This window comes from Lactuca virosa, chromosome 3 (genome assembly GCF_052849685.1).
Source record: "Lactuca virosa cultivar CGN04683 chromosome 3, Lactuca_virosa_CGN04683_v6, whole genome shotgun sequence".
NCBI lineage: Eukaryota > Viridiplantae > Streptophyta > Magnoliopsida > Asterales > Asteraceae > Lactuca > Lactuca virosa.
Genome location: NC_136428.1, coordinates 276402247 through 276412211, shown reverse-complemented (window position 1 = coordinate 276412211; position 9965 = coordinate 276402247). Strand labels below are relative to the sequence as shown.

The following is a 9965-nucleotide window of genomic DNA, read 5'->3' as shown; positions in this document are numbered from 1 at the left end:
AGTGATGATGCTTGCTAAGGACAAGGGTGTGCCACCACCAACAGTTAGACCTTGTGGTATTTGTGCACAAGTTGGACACCCCACTAATATGTACCCAATGTTACAAGAAGATACAGAGCCGGTTCAAGCTATGGGATTTTCTAGTCAACAGTAAGGAAACTTTCAGCCAAGAAGTAATCCAAATTGGCACCAACCCAATGCCAATTTTCAGCCAAGGCCACCATCTTTTCAACCAAGACCTCCATTTCAAAGTCAAATGCATCACCAACAAAACTATCAACCACGTTTCCAGCCAAATCAACCTCCTCATCAGTCTCAATTCCAACCTCAAAACATGAAACAAGGAAGTAGTTCAAGCGGACCAGGAATGTCTTTGGAAGACATTGTCAAGAGTTTAGCCATAAGTACTCAAACATTTCAAAATGAGACCAAGGCGAGTATCAAAACTTTGGAGCAGCAAATGACTCAATTCGCCACTTATGTGAGTAAATTGGAGTCACAAGGCAAACTACCCGCACAAACCGAAAAGAATCCAAAGCATAGTGCATGTGCCATTACTTTGAGAAATGGCAAAGAATATGAAGGTCCAAAGATGATTGAAGAAGAAGAATAGATGGAGTTAGAGAAAGAAGAAGAGAAGTCAAAAGCACCTTCAAAGCAAGTTCCCATTGAAGTAAAAGTCACTCCTCCTCCATTTCCCACAAGGTTAAGCAAGTCAAAGCGTGAAAGGGAAGACAATGAGATCATGGAGATGTTCAGAAAGGTTGAGGTAAATATTCCTCTTATTGATTCCATCAAACAAGTCCATAGGCATGCTAAATTCCTTAAGGAGTTATGCACATCTAAAAAAAGATTAAAAAGGAACGAAACTGTCAAAGTAGGTGAAAATGTACCTGCAGTGTTACAGAAAATATTACCTCAAAAATGTAAGGATCCGGGTGTTTTCACTGTTCCTTCCAAGTTAGGTAATCTTCATGTTCCACGAGCTATGCTAGACCTTGGAGCTTCTATCAATGATTTGCCATATTCTATTTTCAAAACCTTAAATATTGGCGTATTTAAGAAGAACGGGGTAATCATTCAATTGGCTGATCGATCTCTAGTACATCCAAAAGGTGTGCTAGAAGATGTGTTAGTCCAAGTGAATGAATTAGTATTTCCAGCAGATTTTATGTCCTTGACATGGATGATGATGACTCACCAAATTTGAGTTCAATTCTTCTATGAAGACCCGTTTGAAAACATCCAGGACAAAAATTGATCTTGATGATGGTACATGATTAGATGTCTAAGCCCATAATTATTATTGGTATGTATTCGATCCGAGAGTAGCATGGTCCATTTGGGTTGCATAACGCCAGGACAATTTGTTAGGATGGACTCTTGAGAGAAAGTTATATATGATTCGTTAATATATTATAAGTTATAATATATTAATATGAAATCATATGTTTTAATTAGTATTGATCAAGAATTAATTTGGAATTAATTTAGTGATCAAAAGGGACTAATTAAATTTAGGGGGACTAATTATGGTAATTAGTCATATTTATATGTGTTGGGCTTATAATTCATGTTGGACCAAGTTTATGTATGGATACATAAAGAGTTGGGCCACATGAACCATGGATCATAAAACCCATGGGTATGGATTTGGGTTATACTGATGGCCCTTGGAATCCACCACATATAAATATGAAGTCCATTACCTAAAAAAGCCGCTAGAAGTTCTTGGAGTCCTTGGAGGTGTTTTTGGTGCATGGAATTCCCTCTCAAGAGTCACCTTTGTCCTAGGTGAGTTGTGATTCCATTTGAGGTGCAACACTTGGGGCACTAAGTTCTTAAAGGCCAAAGTCTTTCAAGCAACACCAAATACATCAAGACTTCAAGCCACATAAAAGGTATGTTACTCTAACTAGTATCTTGTATTGTTTATGACAATTTGCATGCTAGTTATAGGTTTAATGCCTTGGAAACCATTTTCATGTATAATTAGTGAAAACATAGATCCAAGGTATTTAGGGTTGTATGTGCACCATAGGATGTTGTAGTATACTAAAACCCATCAGTGGTATCAGAGCAATGGGTTGTTTTCAATTTTACTTGATGTAAATTGCTGAAAAAGCTCGAAAAAATCGAATTTTTTGCTGTCTGGACAGGGGACTGAATGAGTCCATGTACAAACTCATCCAACTCGTCGAGTTTGTTCTTGCACTCGGCGAGTTGGACCCCCTGATAGCATATTTTCGAGTTTTTTTGGCTAGAATTAGACTAGGAACATTACCCTAAGATGTTTTTGAACTTATAAACCTGTTTTTGATGTGGTAATGTTCATGCTAATCCAATTTCAAAGAGAATTGTCATAATTTCAAGATTTGTATTAGTTTATATGTTCATGCTAATTTCTTGAAGATTGATGATATGAATTATCTTGTTCTTATGAGTTGATTTAGATTAATAGAAAAATTATGTGATAATGTGTTTTCGATCCAAATTGATCTAAAAGTTGTTCATAAAATGTGTTTTTGTAACTTGTCCTCAAGTTATAAGAAAAGTATCATTTATGATTTTTAACAACTCATAAGATTTCCATAAGTTATGAAAATGAAGAGTCTCATTTTTTAAATGTTTTAAAGTCTTCCATAACTTGTCCTCAAGTTATGGAACTTGAAGAGTTTTTTCATTAAAACTACTTTAAACTCATAAGTTATGGAAACCAAAAGTTTTTGAATTGTTCAAAACTTGTCCTCAAGTTTTGGAATTTGTAAAGTTTCCCCCCATAAATACTTTAATTCCAAGTAAACCCTTGGAATTTTAAATGTTAAAATTCAACCCTTATACTATTATAATATTAATAGTTAATAGTTATATATATATATATATATATATATATATATATATATATATATGTATAAGAACAAAGTCAGTCTTACCGTTAGTAGGCCCGATTCACGAAGCCGGTCTATAAGGGGGGTATAAGGTTATTGCCTATAAAATGGCAGTTTAATGGGTGTCCACTCTCACCCACCGCTTCCTTGCCTGGTGGAGGGTCATTATCCGAACGGGTTTGACAGGACATTAATTCTCCTTTCATTAAAAGTATAATGATAAATACTAAGTAACTAAACACTTATAAATTCCCAATCTTAGTTACTTAGGAAAATATGAATTTGGTGATAACCCATGAAATTACACTTTGTACCTTACCAAGTCGTTGGTGGAGCGTGTGTGGGTAACCGACACACTAACATGGACTAGTAAGAGTGGCAAAGGGTGACTTAATGTTTATCATACATCGGTGGAGCGCGTGTGGGTAACCGGAAGATTGATTAGGTGATAAAGATTAAGGGTACCAAGTTAATTTCCATGGTTATTCACACCTTGTTTGTGATCCTCGGCATCCCAGTCACAAACTTAAGAGGGCACAATCGAGATTTCAACATGCCATTGAAAAGTTCAATGAATCTCAAAAGATCTAGGAGTTTCAAACCAATTAAAACCTAATACCTATTTCGTTTTTCATGGTGCAAATTGGTGAATCGTCATTCGCCTACCTTCAAATATTTTATAGCTTGGATTATGACATCCCTCTTCCAAGTTATAAAATGTTGGGTTGGGTCCTAGCCTTAATATTTCATATTGGGTGTTATATTAAAGACTTAAATCAACTAACTTGAATATCCCCCATTAGATGTCTAGTTCAGATAACTATGATCATCCGAAAGCCCTTGGAACAAGCTTTCCTAATGAAGATGATATCCCGTGGTTGGATCATGGAAATCATACTTCAATTGCTCCACCTCCTCCAATTATTCTCCTTAACCCACCAGTTCTTCAATAGTTCAAGGTCACTCAAGCCCTATTGGCAAGCAAAGTCTATGTGTGCTTACATCTTGGAGATGAAGTCACATATTGACAAGCCGGGAGAGTTGGGTGTCAAAGTCTTGAGGAAGTTGGTTATTGACTAGGTTCTTCAATCAATTTCTAAGTCATACAGTGAGTTCCTTTAGGACTACTATATGACAGACCATGACATGACCCTTAATGATTTTACCTATTTGCTTGATGCTGCTGAATTAGAAATGATTTGGAGCACTGGTAAAGCAAATTTGATTGGAAGATCGACTTCCCAAACTTCCATGGATATTGACAATGGTAACATTGGAAATCTAGAAAAGCTTTCTTTTTCCCAATGGAAATGGATCGGCCATAGTCAACTCGGTTGACCAAATGGTGAAGAGAAAGGCTAAGTCTGAGATAGTCTCGTGTACCATTCCCAAAGAGTCCATATGTTTCTATTGCCAAAAGGAAGGGGCATTGGTTGCGAAGCTGCCCTATTTACCTGAAAGATCATAAGGTTAGTAAAGTCAAAAACTTTGACTCTACTTCGGGTAAAGTCCACTATCTAACTCTATTAAGTTCCTATTTGGAGATTCTTATTACATGAGGTGACTAGGTCGCATGTTGATGTTTTAAGAATCAAAGAAAAGAGGAAGCTTAAAGGAAGAATATGCTTATTCTCATCGCGAACATGGATTTCAATCGCATAATCTGAAGATCAGAGTTTTGAGTTGTTGCTTATGAGTTGTGATAGATTGCCTAGGAATAAATAACAACATTGTTTTCATATGCATTTGCATTGTAAGGATAGGTTTTTTCCGCAAAGTTTTAAAATAAAAGGAAAAAGTTTTAATTTTATTTATTTTAAATATCCTTACAGTGGCATTTGTGAAAAATTGTTGTTTATATGATTCCTGTTGATAGCAATATTGGAAAATGGATTTGATTCTTTCGTTTGTGGTAGTGTCATAATTTACCAAATAAGGAAAGATTCTCATCACCCAAGTTTCAGTTGGATAGAAACTTGGAATCACGCAACTTGTACTGTATGATGAATGAGAATTTTTCATCTTTGGGAAAATAAGACTAATTCCTTGTTCACATGTATATGTTAGTCAAGTAGAGGGCTAGGAGATCGGGTACACTTGGTTGTGCACTGATCAGGTCCACCACAAAGAACGATAAGGTTGTTTGTCATGATTTACTAAAGTTTAGTAAATATGGTTGTACTTACAAGTTCAAGTATAATTCTGAAACATTGGAAAAGTTTCAATTTGTGGCAGAACGAATGAGAAGAATCAAATTAGGCAGAAAGATAAAAGTTTCCCAAATCTGAAAAGATGGGAGAGTACTTGAGTATCTTGTTTTATGATTATCTTAGTGATTATGAAACCATATCACAATTGATTCTCTAAGGACATCTTAGTGCATTTGTTTGGCTAAGAAGAGGAATCGTGGATTGTTGAAATGGTTAAAATCAAAAAGATGAATCATACTTCGTTCCAAAACAAGTCTTAGAGTCATACTCCAAGATTGTAACTTGAGTGACATAATCTGAAGAAGGTTTATAACACTTGCCAAATGTAGAGTAAAATGTTTCCTTACTCTTGTACATTTGAAATTGGTAAGTTTTGATGTTTTGGATAAAACAAAGACCAACTAAGGCTAATTGTGTGAAGTTTTGTCTTGATAAGAATCCGCACTAACTCTTGAATATTTACTTTGTCAAGGAATGGTTCTTGACAAGAGAATCTTATATGTCAAGAGGTCAGTGGGAGTCTTAAAGATCTTGAAAAGTTTCAAGAACTAATCAAGGGTATTGTTTATCACTAGCACACGACATGAGTTTTGTAACCTATCGTGTTGACATATTCTTGTTTTTAAGCCCATTCCAGTTAGAGTTGACAATGCATGTGAGTTCTATGAGTTCTCAGATGTTTGCATAACTACTTGGAAGCAATGGTAGGCCTTTGTGCTGCCAGGTGGCAAGAAGTTAAGATTGCACAAGTTTAGTCCATATGAGTTTCGATTTGTCACTAACCTTGTCTTGTGATTATGGTTTTGACAAATTCACATGGATAGGAACACATACACCATAAAATCTAAGTGTCATAAGGTTTCTCTCCGATTCATGAAAATGATGGTGAGGAAACGCTTTCACTAAGTAGATTTTAAATAGATAGCAATTGTGATATTTGCATTCTCAAATTCATTAGTGGAGCGTGTGTGGGTAACCGGCACACTAACATGGACTTGTGACAAATAGCAAAGGTCTAAACAATTGAGACTATGATTACGACATCCCTTTACATAGTTCTAAAAATTGTTTAGACACTCATATGAGCTGTCTAAGGAAAGGTGTATGATTTTGATAAAGTTTTATCAAAGCATCGTGTATCGGAAATTTGAACTTTGGTAAGAAAGTCAATAAAGTATTGATTTCTAGAAGTCCAGCTGATTTCTAGATACAAGTCAAAGCTAGTGGGAGCATAAGTGTTATGCTAATAATTATCATGTTAGTGGGAGCATGATTATTATGTTAAGTTTTAATTATAGAAAACAAAAGTCTCAATTCGTGACTTTGTAGGGTTTGAAAAGTTGTTTTGCTATAATTAAGGGAGAGGAAATTGTACTTCATTTCAATTCTAAAAGCTTAGATTGGGTTTTAATCATCTTTAGTCAAGGATATATATATATATATATATATATATATATATATATATATATATACATATATACATATATATATATATATATATATATATATATATATATATATATATATATATATATATATATATATATATATATGAATTTTATGCTGGAATGGTTCAACATAAGGAAATTCTATATATATAGCGTTCTCAGAATTCGATTATGATTACGACATCCCTCTTCATAGTCGAATTATGAAAACATGGCAAATAAAAAATATTGTAGCAAAAGACTGGTCTAGGATCATGTCTTTATGTGAGACATCATGAATCGTGTCCCATATGCTTCGAATATAGGATCGATTATATGTGCTATAATATTTATCTTTTCTAAAATTTCCAAATGCCTAGGGCATTAAGAGGGGAAATGGTCTAGAATTGGTTATGACTAAAATGATTAAGCAATTGTTGAGGACAATCTGAGGTTTACCAAAGATTGGTTGCTCATGGACAGTTGGAAGTATGGTGTAAATTTTTGGAAAGGACCATATTCATATATTCTGAAAGGAGGCAACTCTTGTTCAGAAGTAATAGTCAAAATGGGAATATGGAAATGTTTCCATAAGTGGAAGTTATTGATTAAATTTGTGTAAGATTAGAAGACTTAATGCAAGAAGGATGTTCAAAGGAATGTACTTTGAATTTGAGACTTCGTTTCCATTGGAATATAATGTAATGTCTGTTGACAAGTCTTTGTGACTTTGTGCATAGTCATTACAAGAGGATCAATGCATATAAGTTTAGAATCTAACAGATTTCGGTAAATGGCAGGAATTTGGAATTCTTACATTTACGATTTGGATTGGGGATTGTGAAATGAGAATCATTGGAATCATGTTCAATTGGTCTATTTCACAAAGTAAGAATCATAGACAAACATAGTGTGCATACTTGGAGTATGGCATAACTATTGTTTGGACACACTACTGTAAGATCATTAAATATAGGTCAATAGACAATTACATGTGATTATTTTAATCATGTAATGTGATTTTGTTAAACTAGTAATGTGAAAAGAGTGCTATGTAGCTAATGATAAATTCTAATACAAATATGAACTTTCTTTATGATACAACTCAAAGTATACATCCATACGATTCCACAAATATAGAGAACGTCTGATCTGACTTCGCATGAAGAAGTTATGATAAACCGAACACTATAAATCTCTATAATAAGAGGAAGTTAAAATAGAATTAGAATTAGCTATTTGAGTCTAAAAGAGAGTTGTAGTACTTGTACATACCTACGCGTGCATATAAAGAACGTCAAAAACGGAGAGTTGTAGTACTTGTACATACCTAATCTGACTGTGCTCACGACGTGAGCACAGAAACTCATGACGTGAGGAGTCATTTTGCCACATTTCGGATCTAGAAGGTGCGTGACGAGGCTATGAATAGATAAGTTCCAAACTCACGACATGAGCAAGGATATCTCACGACGTGAGGACTCATCTGGCCACCTTCCGAAGCTAGGGACGCAAATGGAAAGTCTACGAGATGATCATGCTAGAATCACGACGTGAGACTTATAAAACTCACGACGTGAGGGCCAAAAATCTTACTATCAATAGCAGGTCGGACTTCAGCTATTCCTACACCTGAACTTCTTTCCTTTCTCTCATTTGCTGAATCCCTCTTGCATCCCGAGCCCCGACGACCTCGCACAGCTGACCGTTTCTGCTTAGATTACATAAAATCACGCTACTAGGGTGAGTTTCACGACCCCACTTTCTAATATTTCGGGGTAAAACGCATGCTAAATATTGTATATACATTACTATTATGTATATATGATAGTATATTAGTATCAACGTAGATAGTTATAATAACCGGGGTATAGTTGTTCTAAATATAATATTTTGAATATATACAACTATTATCAACTTGTCAGCATGTTATTATACTAATGTAGATCTTGAGTTATACTTAGGATTCTATATATATGTTGTGTGCGATATAGTTCTGAAGTTATATTCGGAAGTTCTATATGTTAATTTATAAAGTATGTTGCTATTATTGGTTTTATGACAAGATAAAACTTGGTATGTTATATGTTGTTGTTGTTACTAGTTTTATGTCAAGATAAAACCTGGCTTTACTTCAAGTTATAGCTGTTATGCTGCCTAAATGATATGAAGTTAGGAGTAATATTTAAAAGCATAGTATAGTAACTTAGGGTTTTAGACATAAAAATGCTTTTGTTGTTAGAGCTATAGGAAGCCGTCGAACTCTACATGAGTAATTGTATTCATCAACTAAGATTGGGGATCTTAGCGGAAATCCTATGAACTGTAACCGTTAATCCCGTGTGAGCGAGGAAGTCGTGTATAATTAGTATACGGGTTGACCACCCCACTTGTGATTGTTAGCTACAGTCAACCTTAAGCGAGTGACGAACTATCCTTTTACTTGTTATTGTCCCGGCGTCGATGAAGCGTACAGTGTTGTCCTCATGGAAATCATGAGTGGGTTGTCCTCATGGAAATCATGAGTGGGTTTTATCAGAGGTATTTTGTCATAGTAGCGGTTACAGGCTCATGGTAGCAAATTGTTAGAAACATTATACTTTGTCGTATACAAGTATTAATGTTAAGTATAAGTTTCCCCCTACTTATACCTTAGGTTTAAGGAATGTTTAGGTATAATACTTAATTGATAAGTAAACTATTATACCTAATATACATACTAAATGTTGGAGAGTCAAAATGATACTTTCAAAACTATACTTTTGAACGTGGAAAATGTATTATTTTTATATGGAGTCAAAACCTGTGGACTCACCAACTTTATGTTGACGTATTTTAAAATGCATGTGTTTTCAGGAACTTGAAAAGCTGGTATGTATTCGAATAGGAGAAGTTTTACTATTACCTTTCTGTTCATTAAGAAGTATGCCATAGTCGGATATTATGTAATAGGTTCTAGAAAAACAGTTATGTAACTTTCAATTATCAATAAGGGAATGTATTTTCTTTAGTACTGTTCAATGTATGTTATATAACTGTGATACGAAGAATGACGTTACACCAACTGGTGTTTCCGCCGATGGCTGGGGGTGTGACAGAATTGGTATTAGAGCTATTAACTATAGTGAACTAGTACTTTTTTAGGAAAGCACGCCTATAGTTTAGCGCTTACTCTATTAGGTTTAGGTATATCCCTTATCCTACAATAAAAAGTATTATTAATTATTCTACTGAAGGACTACTTACGGGAGCGGTGACAAGGATAGACATGTCGATTTGGGTTGATGGATTCCAGAACGACTATATGCTAAAATGATCCTGCCCTTTCGACTGTCCTGACTGGCCGGAGCCTTATCAGATAGACCTGAAGTAACAAACAATAGTTAAAGCATGAATACAATAAATAAGAATATAGAGTCATATAGAAAGACTCAGACCCG

General features: G+C 34.8%; 1 pseudogene; it reads left to right on the top strand.

Annotated features, from left to right (window-relative positions):
* Window positions 1–745: 745 nt before the first annotated feature.
* Window positions 746–9965, top strand: part of LOC145164613 (ABC transporter C family member 8-like) — a 52996-nt pseudogene continuing 43776 nt past the window's right edge.